Source organism: Zingiber officinale, chromosome 5A (assembly GCF_018446385.1).
Source record: "Zingiber officinale cultivar Zhangliang chromosome 5A, Zo_v1.1, whole genome shotgun sequence".
In the NCBI taxonomy this organism is placed as follows: Eukaryota; Viridiplantae; Streptophyta; class Magnoliopsida; order Zingiberales; family Zingiberaceae; genus Zingiber; species Zingiber officinale.
The window spans coordinates 5,130,472-5,154,044 of NC_055994.1; the positions used below are offsets into that span (position 1 = coordinate 5,130,472).

General features: G+C 44.0%; 1 non-coding gene and 3 pseudogenes across 1 annotated transcript; 3 read left to right on the plus strand and 1 right to left on the minus strand.

Moving 5' to 3' along the window:
- Positions 1-12,592: 12,592 nt before the first annotated feature.
- LOC121983622 lies at positions 12,593-12,778 on the plus strand (annotated as a pseudogene).
- A 365-nt stretch (positions 12,779-13,143) lies between these two features.
- Positions 13,144-13,240, plus strand: LOC121983692 (annotated as a pseudogene).
- A 642-nt stretch (positions 13,241-13,882) lies between these two features.
- On the plus strand, positions 13,883-14,083 carry LOC121983674. Its single transcript, XR_006112692.1, has one exon. It is a non-coding gene; the product is annotated as a U2 spliceosomal RNA (small nuclear RNA).
- Positions 14,084-15,786: 1,703 nt separating this feature from the next.
- On the minus strand, positions 15,787-21,560 carry LOC121979347 (annotated as a pseudogene).
- Positions 21,561-23,573: the final 2,013 nt, after the last annotated feature.

Genomic DNA, 23,573 nt, shown 5'->3' on the forward strand with positions numbered 1-23,573 from the left:
CTTAAACCCTCGCGTCATCGGCGGTCGAGCGGCGACCTTAAACCCTCGCGTCATCGGTGGTCGAGCGGCGACCTTAAACCCTCGCGTCATCGGCGGTCGGCGACCACGGCCGGATGTCGGCGACCACACCCTCGCGTCGGGCGGTCGAGCGGCGACCTTAAACCCTCGCGTCGCCGGTCGAGCGGCGACCTTAAACCCTCGCGTCGGCGGTCGAGCGGCGACCTTAAACCTCGCGTCGGTCGAGCGGCGACCTTAAACCTCGGTCGAGCGGCGACCTTAAACCCTCGCGTCATTGGCGGTCGAGCGACGACCTTAAACCCTCGCGTCATCGACGGTCGAGCGACGACCTTAAACCCTCGCGTTATCGGCGGTCGAGCGGCGACCTTAAACCCTCGTGTCATCGTCATTCGAGCGGCGACCTTAAACCCTCGCGTTATCGGCGGTCGAGCGGCGACCTTAAACCCTCGCGTCATCGGCGGTCGAGCAGCGACCTTAAAGCCTCGCGTCATTGATGGTCGAGCGGCGACCTTAAACCCTCGCGTTATCGGCGGTCGAGCGGCGTAAAGGTTGCACTCGTATGATCGATCAATAAGTAAGGACAAGACGATCACCTAATCATATTCAAATACCATCGAAATATCGAAGAAAATTGTCAAAGATAAGGCAAGATCAAATTATGCCTTAAAAGTTTATGCCATCCGGGTACACACGGTGGCAGACAAGTACAGCTCAAAAGATCACTTAGCAGATCGAGCAAAAAGAAACACTTTAAAGGGTTCACTCCAAATAAGTCAGGGCATCGTCAGGGATAGAGTCATTGAGCTGGTCACGATCAATTGTAGCGCCGGGCAGATTGGCAGGCAGGTGCCCCTTTTTCTTGAGTTGATCAAAAATGTTGTCCACGGCGCAACCAAAGAGTCTGAGAACCCGGGCAATGAACTTATCCAAAAAGATGTCGGATCGAATGTAAGCCACCTTCATCTCCTCGAATCGGCTATGCTCGCTTTCTTTATGGGCCTCCAAGTCTGACCAGACGCTCTCCAGGTCTGCCTTCACCACCGCAAGATCGGCGTCCTTGTCGGATAGCTAGCTTCTTAAAGTGGTTTCTTCGGACTCGCGGGCTTGCCGCTCGGATGCCAGCAGACCCTCGGCATTTTTCAACTTGTCTTTTGTTTGCTTTAACTTCTGCTCGAGAGCCCGGGCTTCCACATTTTTCTTCTCCATATCCTCAACAGCCCTTTGCTTGCGGTTGGTGGCCAGAGTGATTTTTCCCTCGAAGGTGGAGATCTCTTTCTTGAGTCGGTTAATATACCCGACCTACTCGGCGCTCTTACCCGGTTCGGCGGTCAGTAGCTCTTCGCTCTTGGCTAAGTCGGCTTGCAGCTAGGCCACCTGGGTGTCGCTCAAACCATGAGTGGTACTCGACTACCTGGGAGTTTCTTTCAGCCGCTTCAGCTCATCTTCTAAGAAGGCGAGCCTCTGGCACATCGCCAGGCCATCCACCCAAAACTGCGAAAATCAAAACTCGGAGTGGGTTAGAAACAGAGTCACGTTAGTTGGGGTGAGAGCTGAGGAAAAAACTTACGCTAGTAAGCTGCCTAGTATGGCTATCCGCTAGCACACCCGGAGGCGTGGTCACCGCTCGGGCGCATGCATCTTCCCACACCTCGGCCAAGTGGCCTTGAATGATGATTCAGTGTTCAGTCTGACAGGCCGAGCTCCCTGTCGCTGAAAGTTCTTCGGTAGGAAGGTGGAGGGTCGTTGTAATGCGTCTCCGGCCGGTCGGGGCCGAACGGGCAGACACCAATTGGCCTGCACGGGAGGCAGAGGGCTCAGGGTTGATACTCGACCTTAAGATGCGGCCCTGACCCGATAGTGGTGGCAGGTTGGTAATTGGAGAGGCGACTAGAGTGATGGAGGGCGTCCGGTCGGAAGAGACATTGGCGGCTTCCGACAATATTGGGTCGGAAGCACTAGGCCGATCGGCGACCCTCGCTGCTGAAGACGCGGAGCGAGCAGCTTTCTTCCTCGGCGCCTCTTGCGCGTATTCTCAAGTGGCGCTTCCAATTGCGAGCCCTCTTCTGGAGCTAGCTGATCGGTCGGAAGCTCTGCGATCGGCACTCCCGTCACTGCTCCTTCAACTGGCATCTGGCCCGACTCCCCACCGGCCTCCTGAATAGGCCCCCGCTCGGAAGGTATCGGTTCTGGGAGATCTTCCGGCTGAAACCCCCGCTCGGCCAAGACTTCGACCACTACCTTGTCAACATCGACGGTGGTAAGCTTTGATTGCCCGACCAAGCGCACTCTCATCATGATGTCGACTGCAAAATAAAGAAAGAAATCAGTTAGATAGAGAGAAAAGAGGTAAATGAATGGTGTACCTAAGTTGACCGGCTCGTCTGGGCTGATCGGACTAAGGCCAAAGAGTGTCAGGACTCCTTCCTCCAGCAACTTGTGAATGTTGAACTTCTAGCCAGCTAGCATGGAGGCAGCAAGCAAATAGGCAGGAGTGTTCTTGTAGCGGGGTAACGAAGGTTGAGGCCCCAGCGAAAGTTGCCAAGTGGTTTGGAGGGAGGGTCGGTCGGGGAAGTGAACAAAAAAGAAGTATTCTCTCCAATGCTTATTGGAAGAAGGCATCTTGTCAAAAAAGACCAGGCCCGGTTGGGCTTGCAAGAGGAAGGTGTCTGGCTGATCGGAAAGTTTTGGGTAATAAAAAAAGTGGAAAATCGAAGGGGTCAAGGGGATGCGATGTAAGCGGAATAAGATGATTACCCCACACAAAAGGCGAAAGGAATTCGGAACTAGCTGGGAAAGGGATAAACCGAAGTATTTATAAACATCTAGGATGAAGGGATGAAGGGAAAGCCGCAAGCCGGCAGCAAATTGGTCGCGGAAGAAGCAGACACAGCCGGTCGGCGGAGCGGAAGGCCGATCGGTGGCTAGTGGGACATGGATCTCGTAGCCAAGACGAAGTTCAAAGGTATTGGCTAGGGTTTGAGCATCATCCTCGTCGAACCTAGACTCCATAGTATCGTACCAGGGGCCTGAGGCAGAAGACGAAGGCTGTGATGCACCGGCCATGGCAGAAGGAATGAAACGAGAGGAGTCGGGAAGAAGGGCAAAAAGAAAAGGGGGGCAAGGGCAAGAAAAGGAGCTCGCAGGAAAATCGAAGAAGATAGAATAGAAAGAAGCCACAGAAGAAGGCAATAGACTCAGACGGAAGCAGCAAGAGAAGTAGAGGGATTTGCCGGAGAACACGGAGGATTTGCCGGAGAACACGGAGGAAATCGCTAGAGAGACGAAGTCGCTGGAAAGAAAAGCACGGAAGAAGGAAGGCGGCGGCGACGAGCTTATAAACATCAAGAGACCTCGCGTAGCCGTCCGATCGACAGCACGAACACCTAGAGGCAGATCTGGCCGTTAAAATTCAAATAACCCAAAGGTCACATCCCAACTAGTCACTTCAAACGTGCGCCGACAGGTGGCGACGCGTGGCGGGCATCGATAAGGCGGTTGTTAGAGTAATTAAGGAAGCATGCTGCACATCAATGCCTCGAGTTGGTGCGGGTTCCAAGAGATTTTGCAGAGAGCGCCTAGGCAACGACTCCATGAGCCGACCGAGCAAGGATAGAAGGCTTGTGGTTAGACGATCCTTCATGCCGACCGATCGGCTCGTCGGAAGCACCCCTTCGAAAAGAAAATCGAGGCCAGTTAACAGAGCTCCAACCAAGAGGCATAGTTGACCGAAACACCAGGCAGGAAATCACATTTTCGCTCCATTTTGTCTAGTCAGTCAGACTTACAACCTCCTTCGACTAGACTTAAAGGGGAGGCATGTGATCCAGTGATAACCCAGGAAGGCCCACCTCCAAGGAAGTTCAACGCTTGGGTGGTCGTCAAAGTCAAGAGGGGGTCAGCTAAGAGACTAGTCGAGCCAAATTCCCCACAACCCGATCAGTCGGAAGAGTTCAGAGAAGGTGGGCCAAGCCTACAACCCGATCGGTCAGAAGAAGAAAAGGGTTGGCTGAGCCTACAACGCCTCGAGACCAATGGCACTCACGCCGATCGGTCTAGATATACTCGTAGGAGGTCAAAGAGTTGGTCGGCCGGATCGATCAAGGGAAGTCTAATCAGACTAACAACCGAGAACTAAGATGGGGGATATGTGCCAACATCCTTTTGGGAGTCGATGCCGCCGGCTGACAGCGCGGATGGATAGAAAATCGTAGGGAAGAAGATTCCGCCGCCTTGGCAGAGATGCGTTCACCCCGTTATGGTAAGATGTCAGGGATCCTTTCTCGATGTTAGCTTTTGGGGAAAGTTTGGGGATGCGCATCCGCCCGGGAAGTGTGTACTCAACCCGTCGAAGCTCTATATAAGGAGGGAAGCAGCCATCCGCGGAGGTACGCGCATACGTCTTTTGGCACCACCATTCACTTCTTTGCTTCCTCTATTCTCTTCACTTGCCGGTGTGTGACTTGAGCATCGGAGGGCCGTTGCCAGGAACCCTCTCGGCTTGGCACTAATGACTTGTGGTTGCAGGAGCGATGGAGCATCAGTGTAGACGAAGAGCCACCTCAGCGTTGTTCCCCGGTGGCCATCTATTCAGCTTCAGGGCAGGATCAGTCGCTATTCTCTTTCGATTATACCGTGTCCCTCTACACCCCCGCGCCTTTTACAATTTTTATTATCCTAGAAATCCGAACTGGGCATTTTCCTTCTTCAAGCCAGGACGGGTTTCGTCTTCTTTGATAAAACGTCTACTTCTAACAAAAGTTGAAAATCTCATTACTTTTATCTTTGATCAGTCTCTCATGTTTCATCTCCGATCGGCTGGTAGATGGAATTACCCCCAACGCCTGAACTAGGTGAATTCCGATGGGAGCCCATGAATATCACCGCCTCAGAGATTCTATCCGGTCTAAAATTCAACATCCACAAGGTGCTCCTAGAGAGTTTCTTGTACATTTTTGGCTCAGACCCATTCGACCTGGACTACCCTACAACTTTGATAAGAAATTCAACTTCCCTCTGGTGTCATATCTAACTGATTTCATTTTCTTGTTTTGCAGCTAGAAAGCGTGTGTATCTGAGTCCACCAAGTTGGACAATGAAGAGATAAATCGACGCGCGGAAGTCTAGCGGGAAACCGAGCTGGCTCATTGTGATTCCTTGACGCTCGCCTCAATTGAGGAGCTGATCGACAATAATTGTGCCAACAGGGCCACGAGTAGCTATGCGATGGTCAATACTAGAGAATTGTCGCCTCCTCGGCCTTTCTTGGTCCGGAACAAGTCCCTTCCGAGTCCACCACCTCCGACATGCCTATGCGTATTCGTCACAAGAGACGTTGATCGGCTACACCTACACGCCGAATCTCCACCGGCATGTCTGTACCTCACCCATTGTCTAAGCGAGGAGAGAGTTCGGTGCCAACCGCTCCTATGCACGAGGTCGGTTGTTAAGATCCCACCTATCCCGCTCAGATGTTGCTAGATCCTCCCACACCAACCAGACCCATAGCGTCATTGTCCATTTCCTTACTACCACCTCCCTTGACCGAATCGTCAAGGCCTCGCGAGGAGAGAACAAAAATCACTTCCAAACCCAAATCGAAGTCTAAGTCAAGCTAACAGGGGTCCGAGCCCCGCAAGGCCAGCGCTATTCTCATTAGGACTTCTCATTTACCTGGCTTCACTTACCAGGACTTTCCATACTGCCTAGTTTCACTGATTAGGTCTTTCACCTGGCTTCACTCACCAGGATTTTCCAGCCGCCCGGCTTCACTCACCGGGACTTTCACCTTCCTTCACTCACTAGGATTTTCCTTCTGCATAGCTTCACACCAGGACTTTCCTTCTACCTAGCTTCACTCACTAGGATTTTCTCTGCCTAACCTCCCAGTTAGGACTTTCACCTGGCTTCACTCACCAGGATTTTTCAGTCAAGTATCCAGTCCACCTTGACCTACTTGACTCTTTTTCACAATCTCCCACATGAACAATTGCACCTGCAATCTCCATGTCTTGTCTCGATGTATTATCAAACATCGAAACTCAAACATCAAGACTCGAGCTTGACCAAATTCAACCTCAGTCAACCAGGTCAACCTTGACCTAGGGAATATTGCACCAACATCGAGAGCCTGGAATTGAACCTCTGATTGGATGGATTAAGGCACAAAGAAATCCACTTATAACTCGACGAAAGGGCAAGGGGAATCCCACTTATAACTCGGTGCTAAGGCTGTAGAGTCGAGAATTGAACCTCCGACTGAATAGTTGAAGGGCACAGAGAAATCCACTTCTAACTCGGTGCTAAGGCTCGAGAATTTGGAATTTAACCATCAATCAGATGGTCGAAGGGTACGGGGAAACCCGCTTATAACTTGGTGTTAAGGCTCGAGAGTTTAGAATTGAACCTTCGACTAGATGGTCAAAGGGCACAGTAAAACCCACTTATAACTCGACAGTAAAGCTCGGGTGTCTGGAATTGAACCTCCAGTTGATAGGACACGAGAAAACCCCCTTATAACTCGGCACTAAGGATCGAGTGTCTGGAATTGAACCTCCGAACAAATGGTCGGAGGGCAAGGGGAAATCCACTTATAACTCGACGTTCTGCTTCAATAGTCTGAAATTAAATCTCCGACTGGACAGTCCAAGGGCATAGGGAAACCCGCTTATAACTCGACACTAAGACACAAGAGTCAGGAATTGAACCGCTGACCGAATGATCTTGTTTTGCTCAACTCTAAAATCTCTCTTCCTTTGCTTAACTGGCCGAGCATCCGGTAGGATATGGAGCACATGCTCCATAACGGTTGGAGATATGTCAATAATCTCCTGGGACGTTAAAGTGAATATATCATTGTTGCACGCTAAACACGCGATTAGTTCTATCTTGACCTCGGGGGTCAGGTCAACTTCTATTTGACTAGTAGCCTCCGGTCGGCCATGATAGATCTTCACTTCTTCTTTTTATTCGTATATTAACACCGGGGCACTTCATGTATTGCGTTGACCTCTGTTCGCTGGATCTTAAGAGATACGCGAGCTTCGGTCTTAACGACGTCGATGTAGCACTTGCGCACCACCAGCTGATCTCCTCTTACTTAACCCACCTGGTCATCCATTGGGAATTTGATCTTTTGACAGAAAGTCGAGACGACCGCTCGAAACAAGTTCAACGCCGATTGACCTAAAATCACATAATATGTTAGTGTAGAAAGCACCAAACGATGAAACCCAAGTTTTGATCATGGAAAAAGTTTCAAAGTTAAGTTGTCGTGTGATGTAACAAATGTGACTGAGTGTGCAGGAAAGTCCTAATTGAGGCTTGGCAGGCATGAAATCCTAGCTGCATTAGGCAAAGAAGTCCTGGTCTAGGGGATTGAGAGAAATCTTAGCGGGTCAAGGACTTTGGTCGAAATACTAGAGTCGAGGACCCTAGGTGAAAATCCTTGAGGTCATAGACATCAGGTGGAAGACTAGATTGGTCATGGATCAGATGTTCAACATGAAGTCTTGAAGTGTCAACCACTGAGCAAAAGTCTAGACGGTCTGGAGGACCGGTCTTGTAAAAGGTAATGTCTCCTAAGAGGAGTAGATGAGAGAACAGTAGGCGTCAATTCGATCTAGGATTTTGAAAAAATCTGAAAGTCAGAATCGGACAGTCAAGAGACCGTCAAATATTTTATTAATCATATTTTATTATGCTAACTCTATTTTGTAGGGTATGTATGTATATTTGGACTAACGTGTTTTGCAGGAGCTGAAACACAAAGGTTGCTCTCAGATGAACAATGCTCAAGGCACCTCCCATGGTGCTGGAGACACCTCGAGCACCTTGGCCGAAGGCTCATACAGAAAGGCATGGAGGCACCTTCCATGCGCCTGATGGCGCCTTGGAGACTGGATGGAAAGTGACTTCTGTGAGCTTGAAGGCGCCTTCGGATGGATAAACAATGCAGGCTGCGGAGGTTATCGATTCCGAGTTGGGGATAACTTTCGCAGCTGGTTGCGCCTTCCATGGGGATGAAGGCGCCTTCAGCAGTCCATAAATGGTTGTTTTGAGCAATGTTGTATAGAAACTTGAATTATTGTCTACTCATTTGCGTGTTGCTCCAAAGATGATCCCATGAAGCCGTAAAGCTGCTCCAAGGAGTGAAAGCTCGAAACTCCAACTCTGCAAAGTCGTCGGTATATTATAGTACTTTAATTATTCTTGTACTTCATCTTTGTAGTTGTAATTTCCGGACTGATAGTGAATTGTCCAAAGTAGACACTCAATAAGTGTGGGCCTTGGAGTAGAAGTCGTCACAAACTTCGAACCAGTAAAATAAAACAGTGTTAGCATTTGTTTTATTCATTTATCTTTATTTCTACCGGGTTATCCTAATCGAACGATTTCTGAAAAATGTGACATGCTGAGCGCTATTTGCCCCCCCCCCCTCCCCTCCTCATCTTCTAGCACATTTCGATCCTATAGAATAGGCCGAGGGTGTATCCACAATTATGAAGGTCGGCCCCGATTTCACATCAAGGGCTCCTTCGCCAGAGAAACACTCAATCTGATTTATCCGATCGACTGCACTTTGTTGCCAGTGAATACGTACCAAGGCGTCATCATGGGCTAAAGTTCACTCTTCTCAATATACATCTGGCTGAATGTCTTTTGTGAAGATGATATTAGCGGAACTTCCTATATCAACAAAAGTCCTATGTATCTTATAATTGGATATAACAACCTTCATGGTCAAGATATAGTCATGGGATAATTCCACCCCGTCCAAATCATTTGGGATGAAACTGATTCCGGTCCTTGTGCTTGCACTTGGCTGCAGCCGATTGTGTGAATCTCCAGTCAGTATGTGTGTAACTTTCTGGCCCAGTTGAAATCTTCGTCGATTGGGCTACAGCCTATCATGTTTGTGCCTCCCCAGGCAACATTGGCGCAGTTTTCTTTTTGCCGAGTCAAGGGACGCTTAGGTTGGACTTGGGCGAGGCTAGAGGCCTTGTTTTCTTACTGTTGGAGCACTGGCCGAGGCTGGTCAGCGTCTCGAGGGCCTCTTTTAGGTGGTTCATTCGGTTGTTAATTACGCCGATTGTTTGGAAACAATGATCACTGCCAGAACTCTTGGTTGGCCATACGGCGCATCCTCTTATTGTACTTATAACACTCCTAAATGTTCCCAACCTGTATTAAGTGCAGGAAGGTTGGACCTATTGGCGGGGCTAGACGAACGGGATCCAAATGACCTCCATATGCTTAAACATGTTTGTCCTCTACTCGAGAGATGCGACTGGGGTCCGATCTGGGTCCTTTGTGTGTAGGAGTAGGGAGAGGGGCTTGGCGCTCTGAGGTAGAGACAATAGCAGGCGTGGCCACCTCTTTCTATCAAGCGGATTGTGCTTACTCCACGTTGATATACTTTGTTGCCCTTCCTAGCATATGATCAAAATCCTTAGCGGCTTCTTGATCAGGGATCAGAAGAAGACCTCAACTGTAAGTTATAGGGAGAAAGCACTCAATAAAATCTCCGGAGTAGTTGAAGGGACGTCCGTGGGCACTTGGTTGAACCGCTTGATGTATACCTTCAACGCCTCCTTAGGCCCTTGCTTGAGGGAGAATAAACTTAATGTGGTTTTGTAATATCAGCGACTACTAGCAAAGTGGTGCAGAAAAGACTTTTGAAAATCCTTGAAGTTGTAGATGGAGTCCGCTAGGAGTCGGTTAAACCATCTCTGTGCGAAGCCAGAGAGGGTAGTTAAGAACACTCGACGCTTGACACTATCCATGTATTGATGGAGGATGATTGCATTTTCAAACTTGAGCAGGTGGTCCTCCGAGTCAATCGTCCTCCATATTATCCAATCGCCAAGGGTCGAAAAAAGGCTCGGTAATTTGTCTTCTAAGATTTCCAGTCAGAACGACACACTTACCTGATCGAGAGAGTTACTGGCAACCGAAGCCTTTCCCTTATGAGGATCCCGAGCGGGTACATCCCCTCAAGAGAAAGTTGGTGCTACGAGCGAACCTGTGTGTCAAAGAAGAACAAAGAAGGAAGCGACTTCAGTGATTGGCCAGGGAAGGCTCTTCGGTGCAAGCACTCTAACGCTCAAGTTAGAGAAGGTGCTAAAGAAATGAGTGAAGGACAGTGATGATAAATACTGAATTTTGAGAGCAAAGCCTACCTACGCCTTGAGGAGGAGACCCCTTATATAATCCCATTCTTCATCTCTGTAGGAATATCAATGTCTTACTAAAATAGGATCAACCATTCTGCCAATCTACAGTCTTTTCTAAATTGAACTGATCATCTCTGAGCTTGTAGGGTGGAAACTTCCACCGTACGAACAACATAGAAATTTCTTTGATTCTCTAACAACGTTTACATAAAATACCAAAAACAAATATCTGCTGAGGGGTTATTAATTGTAACACTTCAACAGTGAGCCGGACGAGTCATATCTGCTGTTCGATCGGACATCGCTCTTGAGCGGGTCGATTGACTACCGAAGGTTAGGTACCTTGAGGACTCGGCATCGGGTCGGACAAAGAGCCCAATCGAGTAGTATGTCTAGAAGATCCAATCGGACCAAGAGGACTCAGGTTCCAATCGAGCCAGGAGGACTCGGGAGCCGCTCGGACAAAAGGTCCGATCGGCTGATGTGCTCGGTCGAGCTCAACGACCTTGCGAACCCTGATTGTTGAACCTTCTTTGACTTTGACCGCCACATTAGCTAGCCTTCTTAATTTCTTCCCCAACTTCAGGGCCCCAGCATATTCGTCGTATCAATAGAAAATCCATCCTAGCAGGTATTGCCACCATTTTGCTACTTTCAAACATCTTGACCAGGAGAATCATGCCAATGACGTGCCCACCTTTGTTTTTAACTCGTCAAGTGAGCTAATCTGCATCCACTTTGGCCTCTCCTGTATGGAACAAAAGACTCATCATTTTCTTTGCAGAAAAGGATTTGTTAGCAATTCCAACACTGTCGTTGCACGTAGGCCAATTGGAACACAACTCAGGAGAGTAAAATGATTTTCTTGTTCGTAGGATGTGGAGTAATACAGATTGCTAGTTTGGAAAAAGAAACTGGAACCTCATTATTGATTCAGTTAAGAGACACAATTACCAGTAATTAAGTTCAGAAAAATTGTTTTGAAGCAGAAATTTGGTGCAGAGTTGGAGCATTTGAAAAAGATAAATTCCAGAGCTTACTGTAGCTTTTTCTTTTTATTTTATTTTATTTTATTTATCTCTTGAAGATTATTAGTACGTTTAAGGCAAACATCCCAAACAGAGAAGATCCCTTTAAAGCACGATCAACATGAGAAGGCGTGTTAGGGGTTAGATTGCTGATGAACAGTCGACCACATAAACCCCTACCAAAAATCAGCATCACTGTTCAAGCAAGATAAACATCTGCAGAAATGATAAATTATCACCGCAACTTAGCATGTTTAAAGCAGGCTCGAAATACATGTCAAAAGAAATCCAAACTAATCTTTCTGTAAATTGCAAATGCGTAGCATGTTTAAACTTAAACTTAATTAGCTTGTGATCCCATCAACTTGGTGAGGATGAGGAACCGAAACCAGATTTGATATTTTACTTCATTTCCTAACACAAGTATGCTTGTGATCCCATCAACTAGATCATCTACAAATGTAAATTTTATTCTCACAGTAAAGTAAATACTTCGTGGTTCAGGAAAAGGGAATAGTGGTAAGTATGGAGATCAAAGGAACGAATTCCCAAAGCACAAGGATGATGAATAAAGGAGGAATGGAATGGAATGGAATGGAAGCGCAGTTGCTTACCCTCTCGACGGTGGACTCCACTCCGTGGTAGGCGCTGGGATCGACTGTGAGCTTGTGACCGAACTTGGAATCGGGCGGGGTCGACCTCGGCACCCAAATAGCAAATAGCAAATAGCAAATAGCAAATAGGTTCCGTCTTGAGCGGCAGTGGAACGGGGAGCGTTGGGGATGCCTTCTCCCGTTCTCCGTGGGAGCGCAAGCGCAAGTGAGGAGAAAAGGAGGATAAGCTGCAAATGCAACGGATCGGGGAGCTTCTGCGGGCAGGGCGGAGAACAGATGAACCGAGGAGAGGGGCGTCGACGGCGAACAGATGGAGATGGAGAGGAAGGTGGCTGCCACGGAGAAGAGGGCAAACCGAGCCGCTAAATCGACAGAGAGCTTCAGCCGAGAAGGGGAGGAGCCAAGTGCTTACTGCCTCGCGACGTGGGACGGGGTTTTGACTCGTCCCTCTCGCATTCGCTCCGGCACTTGTTCTATCCTCTCGCGTACAAGGTGAGTCTCCCTATTGTGGAACTACTAAACACAAGGTTCGGACTCGGTCGGGTGCTCGTCACCCTCACTCCCCTTTTGATTTGATCGTTGTTTAGGAAAGAGAAAGAGAGTACTCGTTCGTTCTGAACTTAAACCTGAAACAAGAGGCGGAGAGGAGGTGAGGTCTGATAAATGAAGAACAATGAAACTTTAGTCCCATGTCGCTAAATCAACCTCTTCCAATGAGACTGAGAACTTTAAAGCAAGGAAAGATCGTGTCGTTCAATTCATACCTTTCTCGGCCTTTTGGCTAAGATCAAGTGTAGTATCTGTTCTTATCAGTTTAATATCTGATACGTGGGCCATTGGTCCACTATGATATTAAATTAATTTTTTATGGGGAGAGGGTTCATCATAATAGCTTGCTATTGGAATCCTTGCGTGTCGCCCTATTGCATAGGCTGGCGCACCCGACCAAATATAATTTAAATAAACAAAATTACCTTTATAAAAGTTATATTAAATTGAGTTAGTTCTTAATTTAAGTCTTATGTTTTGCTTCTTTAAAAATCATTAGATACCTTGCTAATACATGGATGTCAACAAATGAAGTCGCTATATTGACATAGAGCTTTGGTAGAGAGATGGCGGAGGGAGAGATGGGCAGTTGAAGATAAGGATGACTCCGAGTAACCCCCTGTTCCGTAAAACACGTTATGACATGAGACTATACTAAAGAGGGTGAAGAGCATGGAACTTTAGTCCCACGTCGTTGAATTAAGCATTTCGGGCGCGATTTGGATCTCTTAAAAGAAGGTAGTATGTAACTATCCAATTTATATATTTTCACAACCTTTTGGCTAAAATCAAGTGTAGTATATGTTCTTATTAATTTAATATTTGATATGTGAGTCATCGGTTGATGCACTAACCAAATATAATTTAAATATCATGATTAGCATTACAAAAATTATATTAAACTGAGCCAGTCTAATTAAAATCGATTTTGTTTTGCAACCTTGCATATTTCACGTCGAGAGTTTAGATATGGGAATTGGCCTTTGTTGGTTCCATTCTGGTTGATAGAAAAACATATCTAGAGTATTACTCATGAACTTAAGCATTTCTAGAGTATATTGAACTTAGACCGTAAATAAGGCGAGTTTGATTTTAGTGTGTTCAAGTATAAATAAGTTAAGTTTTAGCGTGTGAAAGTTATTTTGAAGTTTATTTTATTTTTTATTAGTTGATTCAAATTTGGTTTAAGCTTTCATTCCTTTAGATATTCTTGTCTTCACAATACATGGATGCTGCCACCAAGAGCCTTTCCCTCTTGTATAAATTGGAAACTGTGATCCCAACAAATCGAGCGGCTATATCGACAGAGGGCTTCGGCGAAGAGATGGGCAGTTGAGGATAAGGATGGCTGCGAGTAACCCCTGTTCCATACAATATGTTATGACATGAGACTATACTAAAGAGGGTGAAGAGCATGGAACTTTAGTCCCACGTCGCTGAATTAAGCGCTTCAGGCGCTATTTGGATCTTTAAAAGACGGTAGGATGTAACTACCCAATTTATATCTTTCTCAGTCTTTTGGCTAAAATCAAGTGTAGTATATATTCTTATTAATTTAATATTTGATATGTGAGCCATCGGTCTATTATGATGTTAAATTAATTTTTTTATTGGGAGAGGGTTTACCACACTAGTTTGCTACTGCTATCCTTATGTGTGTTGCCCTTGCGTTACACTATAGTATGGGTTTGATGCACTAACCAAATATAATTTAAATATCAAGATTAGCATTACAGAAATTATATTAAATTGAGCCAGTCTAATTAAAATCGATTTTGTTTTGCAACCTTGCATATTTCACGTCAGGAGTATAGATATGGGAATTGCTCTTTGTTGGTTCCATTCTAGTTGATAGAAAAACATATCTAGAGTATTACTTGTTAACTTAAGCATTTCTAGAGTATATTGGACTTAGGCCGTAAATAAGGCGAGTTAGGTTTTAGTGTGTTCAAGTATAAATAAGTTAAGTTTTAGCGTGTGAAAGTTATTTTGAAGTTTATTTTATTTTTTATTAGTTGATTCAAATTTGGTTTAAGCTTTCATTCCTTTAGATATTCTTGTCTTCTCAATTTAAGCTTAGCTTAAACTTCTCAATTTAAGTTTGATTTGAACTTGATCTTTTAGATATTATCGAACTCTAAATTTAAACTTATTTGATTATTTAAAATTTTTACTTGTTGGATCAATTATTAAACTATCATAATTTAAATTTATTTATTTCTTTTATTTTTTATTTAATATTTTGATAATAGTTTTATTAATGAATATAATTCAAGAATATATTATTTATAAATGTTGTATACAAATATTATTCAAGGACATTGTTCATGGATATTGTTCATGAATGTTCACATATATTAAAAAATTGAGCACATGTATTCAAACTTGTTGATTTAGTTTAAATAGTTATGTCTTGTGCATATTGAATAAATATAAATAAGCTCTTATCAAGTCGAATACTAAATTTATTCAAGAACGTTTGAATCATTTACAGTTCTACGTGAACTGATTAAAATTTGAGGATATTTCTAAGCAACGTTGCCAACCTAAGTCAAATGTTAAACGGATATTTATGGGGATTCATGCTTGATGAGACATGGACACAATGCTGTTAGGTTGGTTGACCCAAACCAATCAAAATTTCACTATCAAGAGCTAGCTCATAAACATCCTTGACAATTCAATAAATATTGAATAATAAATCTTTTAATTATTACATTTAAATGTATTTTACCTATGAATTTATTGAAAATCTCAACTAATTTCAAGAAAGAAAACTCGAAAATTATTGCTTAAATTTGACAGAATGAGAAGATACAATGACCAGACAGACATATGCACATGACATAACTAGCAAAACATGATATACTGCTAGAGTTAAGAGAGTTAAACAAATGATTACACTTGGAATAATTATATAGCAATCTGAGTTAAGACTGGTCACGTTGATGGATCATCCTGACTGACTGGTCCTCCAGTATAGCTGAGAATGAGGGTGGTTGATCTGGACTCCTAACTGGCATTTGTTTGCATCCAATAAAGCCCACCGTGGGCAACTGCTGGTTGGGGGAACAGCCACAGGTGCGCCCATGTCCTTTGAAGTCTCAAGACTGTGCTGTCAATTCCCAATGGGGCCACAGCAGTCAAGTGATTTCCACAGACTACGACTGCACAGTGTCAAAAGCTCCATAATTGAATCCACTCTCAGATTCGACCTCCATCATGCACCAAATTGGCTGTTCTCTCCACCCGGATTAGGACTGCACAGCGTCAAAAACTCCATAATTGAATCCACTCTCAGATTGAACACAACTTCCTCTGCTCTGCAGAATTTGAGGCGAGAGCTGGCTCGATGAGAAGGAATTGTCAGTAGAACTTTCAGAAAGGCAAGAGGATCCCTAAATATAGAGAAACTACCAAATGCTTATCAGCTTGAACAAGAGTATGTAACAAGGATAACCCTGTTTAAAAGATTCAAAAACAAAAAAAAAAATCTAGCAGTTTTAACAATTACTGGAAAAGAATTTACAAGCTCTCTTCGATACACATCCAGAAAAATTGACAAAGCAAAAGATGGGAAAGCAACATGGGAACCATCAGTTATTGAGAGAAAAAAGAACTTGTGTATCATCAAGAATTGGATCCAAAGCCATGAAGCTTGTTCTTCACCACAACCTCCCTCCCTCCCTCCCGTGTTTAGATGCTTTCTTTTGTTTAATAAGAATGAGCCTGCACACTGTACATCCAAGACGAGCCAAATTGCCATGATTCGTCTTTTGCCATTTTCAGACCTAGCAATATAGCTCTTCCAAATTAAGCAATCCAAACAAATTCAAAGCACTGATCATCATATCCCTGGATTGTCTTAGCTTTGCACTTAGAAATGAAGAGGGTAGCTAAATAACTAAGACTTTCAATAGCTCAATCGCCCGCTGCTTTACCTCTGGATCGCATCCACTCTGGATGACGAACAGAAGTTTTGCTTCGAGGCCGGCGTCTTTAGCAAGCGGAACACATTCATCAGGGGCGAGCCTACAGACTGTCCATAATATAGACAACGCGCATCGCGTACAAGTGGCGGACATCATCAGCAGCCTCACTGTATCAGGAATGGTCTGAGGGCAATCCTTCAATGCCAATTGACCTTCTGCTGTCGTCGAGAGGTCGTCTAATATGAGCAAAGCAGGTTCCAACAACTCAAGACACAGATTGGGCAGTTGCTTGACGAGCCGGGGAACTGCTCCGATGCTCACAATTAAACTCCGAACTTGCTCATGGAAAGATATAGCTTTGAGCAAGCTAAGGCCCATGGCAATGCCATTTGGGTGCCGCTCATCCTTGATCAATCTCAACAAGGCCACCAAAAGACTCAAGCTCGACACAATCTCCGACCGAAAACTCTTCTCTCCCATCAGCATTTCAATAAGTTTGGCACAGTTTATCTTAGTATCAATCGTCCCTTCGTTCAGCATGTCTATGACAAGGGAGATCTTCGCAGGTTCCATCAGATTAGTCTTTGCATCAGAGTCCAAACTAAGATTGACAAGTATAGCAATCACCTCGGAGCCAACCGCGTGAGAGGTGAATGGGCCGAGGAGGGAACAGAGATGCACGACACCACCTGAGTCGACGACCGTCTTCTTAACTGATGGATGGGCGGCGATGATCCTTTGGAGATCATCCAGGGCCTGCACTCGGGCCTGCCCCTTGGCCTTCTTCAGGCTTCGGACGAGCTCTGCAGCCGTCGCCTGCAAGTCCTCAGATTTCTTCTTCAAGAGCAGGTAGCGCTGCAAGAACCAAGCGTGGATCAGCTGGCGGAGGGTCCGATTCGGGGTGACGGCGTCATCCCAGAGCTCCTGCATTGTGGTGGGGCAGTTGAGGTGCCCCAGGGAGAACCACTTGAGGATGTGCACACGCTCGTAAGTCTGGCCGGTGCAGAGTGTCACAGGATCTACCATGGGATCGAGCGAGATGGGGCAGATGAACACCGAGGGCACGTCCGTGCCTGTCACCGGCTCCAGCTCCTGGATCATCTTCTTCAGATCGAGCTTCTCGGTAGCAGTCCCCAATTTTTCATCTTTCCCTGTCAAGAGGCCTCCGCCTCCGCCCGCGCAGCCCAAGATCCCATCTTTGACGGCGGTATGCAGATCTATGACCTGCCCACCGCCCTCCAGCCTCCACGAAGCCTGTTGCCGGTACTGTGGCATCGCCGGAGACAGGAAAAATTCTTCAATCGGAAAAAAAAGAGAGCAATAAGCCGCAGAAAGGATCAGAAGGGAGAACAAGAGGAGCAGACAGGAGCGAAGCGGAGAGCTCCTTTTGGGCCTTCAGGCGTCGTAGGGCACCTCATTCCGGAGGCAACATCAACGGCGCCGGTCAAAAGGAAGCAATGCGACATCATAACCAGCATAATGGAGTTATTATGGCCGATCTCCGCCACAACTACGAAACCCTAAAAGCTCTCTAGCACGGACACGCGCACACACACGCAGGTTTCACCAAAGATTAGAAAGGCGAAATGATCAGGAGCTAAAAGGGAAGAAGATCAAAAAGAGCGACGGAGGCAAGGAGAGATCTAGTCCAAACTAATTAAACCTCCCCGCCCCCAAAGAAAAGGAGCTCCCAGATCAGGTCAAAGGCTGGAAAAGTTGGGAATGGATCAGTTCCATCAGCTGCTCGATCTAAAGCAGTCTTGTAGGAGGGAACGTGGATGCAAAGGGGCCGAATCACACGGGGAGAGAGAAGGAGGGGACAGTAAACAAAAATAGAAAAATTAGGAGGAAAAAAGATAACGTGCTCCGCACGTGAGACCTGTCAAGATTGAAGTTTTCTGACATCTTTCAATTGATAGAAGATACTGTAACCTCAGCTCCCTTATTTAATTCGACTTTCTAGCTTCTTTGTTGATTATATTTTTTTAAAAAAATGATTTTTTTAAAATAAATTACGTAATAATTTACGAAGACGGGGCTGGGTGGGCCACTCGTCTGTCCTCTGTTCGGTCAAAAGTCCGAGAGAGACAGGGGAAAAGATTAATACTATTTCTTGATGTTACCACCCAACTTTGGCTGGTCCTCTCCTGACCTCCTCATTCTGCATCATGTCTACCAAGTAGGGTCATATGTATCCTGTGATGAGGAAAGAAAAAAAAACAGGTGAATCCATAAAGATCAAAAGGTAAATTAAGATGTGAGAGAAAGAAAAAATATAAGAAAAACAAAATGACTGATGAACCTGAGATTTAAAATACAATTCAAAACGGAGCTGGGCACAGTAGATAGTTACTGTCATGTCAAGCAGCACTTAGCTTACCTCATCAGGGAAGTCTCCTCTACTTTCAAGATCATCAGTAAGTGTTTGCATCTCCTTTTCTATATATATATAATCACATTGAATTTATTTTGTTTTTTAATTATGCAAATTATTAAGTTGGTCGAATTATTTCATGCAACATCATGGCTGGAAATGCTCCAAAAGAATACAATAGAACAATTTTATAAAAACCGTCATTCGTTCATACCATAGTTGCAGAGTCTGCGGCCACGGGGAACAGCACGCAGTCGAGCCCTTTCCATGCAATCTCAACGTGATAGAAACCAGACTCATCTTTTCGGAGCTTTAGGAGCATATTGTTTGTCTTCTTCCTCGAGATCACTAAAAGACGCATCCTCACCGATAAGGATGCTGATGATCCCTGAAGCAATAGCACAAGCCTCATCTTCCGGTCATCATCATCTGTCGCCTCAACTGAGAGGTTGGAGGCAACGTTGAACTTATTGAAGGGTCGTTTGGCGGCTCTTCTTCAGCAACAGTGTTGTTGATAATTGAGTGTGGGGGTGCTTATTATCATCATGCAAGGATTCCATTTGTTGGTTCTCGGATGGAAAGGTATCAAATGCATCCTTTGAGGCTACGACCAGCTCCGACTCTCAGACTTATCATCGGGGAGTCGGAGGCATCTACCAGTTTTGGTGAATCCGACTTGCGTCTGATTCTGCAATTTCTGCAACAACATAGCTCTAGCTTCCACAACCTACAGATATCCATTATATCAAATGAATTGTTACTTACCAGAAGGAAAAAAACAGACTCGACGAAAATAGCAAAAAATTTCATATAAGAGAAAAAGCAGCCCTTGCGGTCAATGATCTGCTTGTAAAATATACAAAACATTCCAGGTCAAGTTTAATTTTCACCATCAAACAAGATTTCAGATCTGGTATACTAAATTTAACTCAAATGCTAGTCTAGCCATCTTTTCTTCTCATTTCCCCTCATTTTCTCACTTTTCAAGTAGAAAACAAAGGACAAGTCCTCTCCTCTGTCTTTCTTCCCCTTATCCCTTCTCAGTTCACTCTTTCTTACTAATGTTCCTTTCTTTCTCCTCTTGTTCCACTCAAATATTCATGCGAGCTCTCAGACCCCGAAGTGTACTTTTAACACAATATCTCATTGGAGAACACATCACGGTAAAATTTATCATTTAACCAAAAAAAAAATGCTGGCAAGAGTACAAAAAGAATTTAAAGAAAAAAGGAATCAGAAAATAAATACTCTAAATGTTAAGAATTTAAAGAAAAAAGGAATCAGAAAATAAATACTCTAAATGTTAAGAAGACATTTTTTTCGTCTGATTTATGTTTGCTTCAACCTGAAAAAATCATCAGCTAAAGTTCACGGATTCTAGTATTATCAAAATTACAACGATTAAGTCACCATCATACAACCATTCCAGATAAACTGGAACAGATAAAAAATTGAGAAATAAACCTTCACTCGTGCAATCAACCTTCTCACCAAAACTAACAAACTGGGAGAAGGCCACTTTACGAGGATCGTATCCTACCAAAGCAGATGTTATCAAATTCTGTGGAAACATATTGGTTTAACATCACACAATTGACACTGGAGAAGAGATACTGTAGTCTTCTATGGAATTCAAAATTTTCAATTACTGAACAAAGAAACACAATATGGGTTCTAATGTCAAAGTGATTGGCCGAAAGATTTCAAAAGTTTGTTATGTGCTTAGATCAGGACAAAAGGATCAAAATGTAAGGGATAAAGGCCACAATTACTAACTTCAATACCACTGTTAGTGTAACTCTAATTTCCTGAGTTCATCAGCTTCAGATCAATCAAATCTATAGATCATATTATTATTTACACCGGCAGAGAAGCACACACAAGGTGATGATGCTTCCATTTTAAGGACAGTTACCAAACCTAACAAGATACTGATACCCTTGTATGGTGCAATGTCCTTGTTACATGATTGTAACTATTATTTGTTTTAGGAAATCAATGACTGCATTGCCATAGTATGGTTAAAAGCATGCATTCCATCGCGCCTTCTTATTGCAAAAGTCAAAGAAAAAGTCTCTAGAATAAATATTCAGAAAAATTATCAAATCCAAGCCAACCTACCTGAGGTGTTGAGAGAAGTTCTGCGCCTTGTTTACTTAGTCTAGGATGCAAAAGCACAAAATAGGTTTTCCAAAGGTTCCCTTCACTTGAAATATTTGGGCAAAGTTCAATTCTTAAAGCAGCCAATCTAGGTGAAAGGCAGGTCGATAGTATATGCATGCTCTAGTTGGGCATAAGACATTTGAAAATATGAAAGATGGCATAGGCATAAGCTGTTGAAGCCAAAGAAATTTGAAATTCTTCACATGCATGACACATGTTAGGTTGAAGAACAGGTAAAAAATCCAATAAAGATCTAAAAAATGCTGGGAATTTATAAAAAATGTTAAAAAAAATCTAATTTTTAAGAATAACTAAAGAAGAAACTACAAAAGCAACTCTTTTCAAGAAATCTTAATCATGAATATGGGAGAGAGGCTCACAAATGATTCTGCTCACATATGTGCATAAAAGCATAGCCATTACAAATAAACCCTCAAGGGTTCGGTGGATAGCATTTACAGATTTCATTACAGGGCTTGGAATAACTGTGCGCTTTCAGCATATAGAAGGTAAAGACAATGCCTTAGCTGATGCATTATCTCGACTTGTTTGTTCCATTACAGGTATATGGCATCCTCAAGACAAAGACTTGACTATTCTAGCCCAAGTGGAGGAAATCTTGAAGCAACTAACACAGAAGCCCAGTATCAAAGCATCCCCAACAGTTAAGGGACCTTATCGGCTGTTGGATCAGTATGAATCACTTACCCAGGGAAGAAGCCCAAATCCTGAATTCCTTGGACCTGGAGAAAAGGAGCTCAGAATTCACCTTGAAGATATTGAATGGACCGCAGCATCCCACGACCTCAACCACATATGGGAACTCAAGCTTATCCTCAATGCCAAAGAAAAAGACTTTTACTACAGAGGGCAGTACAACAAGGGCCTTTACTTTAAAGATGCCCTTCCAGAAGTAACAAAGACAAAAGAAGCATTATTGGACCTCTTTATTCGGGCACAAAGCATCGTGCAACGAGTAAAGGACACACCGCCTTAAGGAAAGGAGCGTGATGGACCCAGAAAATCCAAAGAAGATCTATCTTTATCAGAAAACGTGGATTGAGCCTCGGGGAGCCGTCCACCTGTCTATAAAGATAAGATGCTTCCTCATTAAGTATTCTAGACTTAGCTGTAAAGGTCTAGGCTTAGCTGTAAAAAGCAACTAGTGTGTGAAATAATTGGAGAAAAACAAAAGAGATAAGAACCCGAGAATGATGATGGGGCCCAATGAGCACCCAGTTCACGCTTCAGACTCTCTTAAAGTTTTTCTATATAAACGTAACTCAAGCTCATTGCTGGACACACATCGCACTTCGATACAAGTCCAACTCTGAGATCTAAGTTTGTAAGTCTTTGTAACCTTAGTCTTGTAATTTTCTCAAGTTCTCTTTATTACACTAAGTTTGCAAAACTTAAACTTTTTGTACTTTACTGTTCGCTTCAATCTTGGGAGTTCATTTTCTTTTCTCCTGTTGGTGAGGTTTTGGAGTGTAAAGGGCCTATCATCTTTCCAAGATTAGGAATGTAAGTTCTAGCATAATTTAAGAGACCAAGCCATGATCTGAGCCCCTTAGTTGTTTGTAGCTCTTCATCCTTAAAATCAGCTACTTTAGATATAATGTGAGGCTGGAGTTTGATTTTGGAATGACCAATAGTTGCACCAAGGAACTCAATAGTGGGGCTTCCTATTTTCATTTTTGTTGGGCTTAGGATGAGCCCATTTTTCTTGCAAGTCTGGAAAAGTATTTGAAGATGGTTCTGATGCTCTGCTTCTGTTTCTGAGAAAACAAGAATGTCATCAATATATACTGCTATAAATTGCTCTGTACCTTTAAAACAGAAGTCCATTTTTCTCTGAAATACAGCTGGAGCATTCTTAAGACCGAATGGCATAACAAGTCATTCATAAAGCCCATCTGGGACCCAAAAGGTTGTCCATGGAATAGATTCAGGACTCATTGCAACCTGATGAAATCCACTTTTCAAATCAAATTTTGAATAAATTTTGCTTCTTCCGACTCTTTAAATGATTGTATTGATGTCAGGTAGGCTGTACTGATCCTTGTGTGTATTATCATTTAACCTTTTGTAATTGAACACCGTTCTTTCTTTTCCTTTCTTTTCCTGACCAGTCTTTGGATCAATTGTTGTTCCAGAATACACAATAATTGCAGTTGTTCTGTGTTTACTGCTACTTGGCTGGATAACCTTCAGCTTTAGTAATGCCTCAATATGGTGTCTGAAAGAATCCTGCATCTTTGGTGTGATATGTTTAAGAGGTCTGTCTTCTATCACAAGATCAGGGTTTTTAAAATCTAAGCTACAAAGAATCTTGTTAGAAGCCCAATATTTCATTGGGTTTTCACCAATATAACCAGTATCTGTTAATTCTTTGATGAAATCAGTTAAATTTTGACTGGGCGTCCAGGTGCAAACCTGTTCTTGGATTTGGTAGTATTCTTCTTCTTCTAACTCGAGTTCTTCAATTGTAGCTACCACAGGGACTGTTTGTTGGGTTTTTATGGTGGTAACGTTTTTGTAGAAAGTCACCTCGTCCCCTTCAATCCTGACACCTCCATACATAGCTCTAATAAAATTGCAACCAAGGATCATAGCTATATTACCTCCGAGTGTAAGAGGGAATGCATATATATAGGGTATCTTGAAGTTATGTTCTCCTATTCTCATGGTACCATACTTGAGCTTTTTATTGGCTGTTGTCT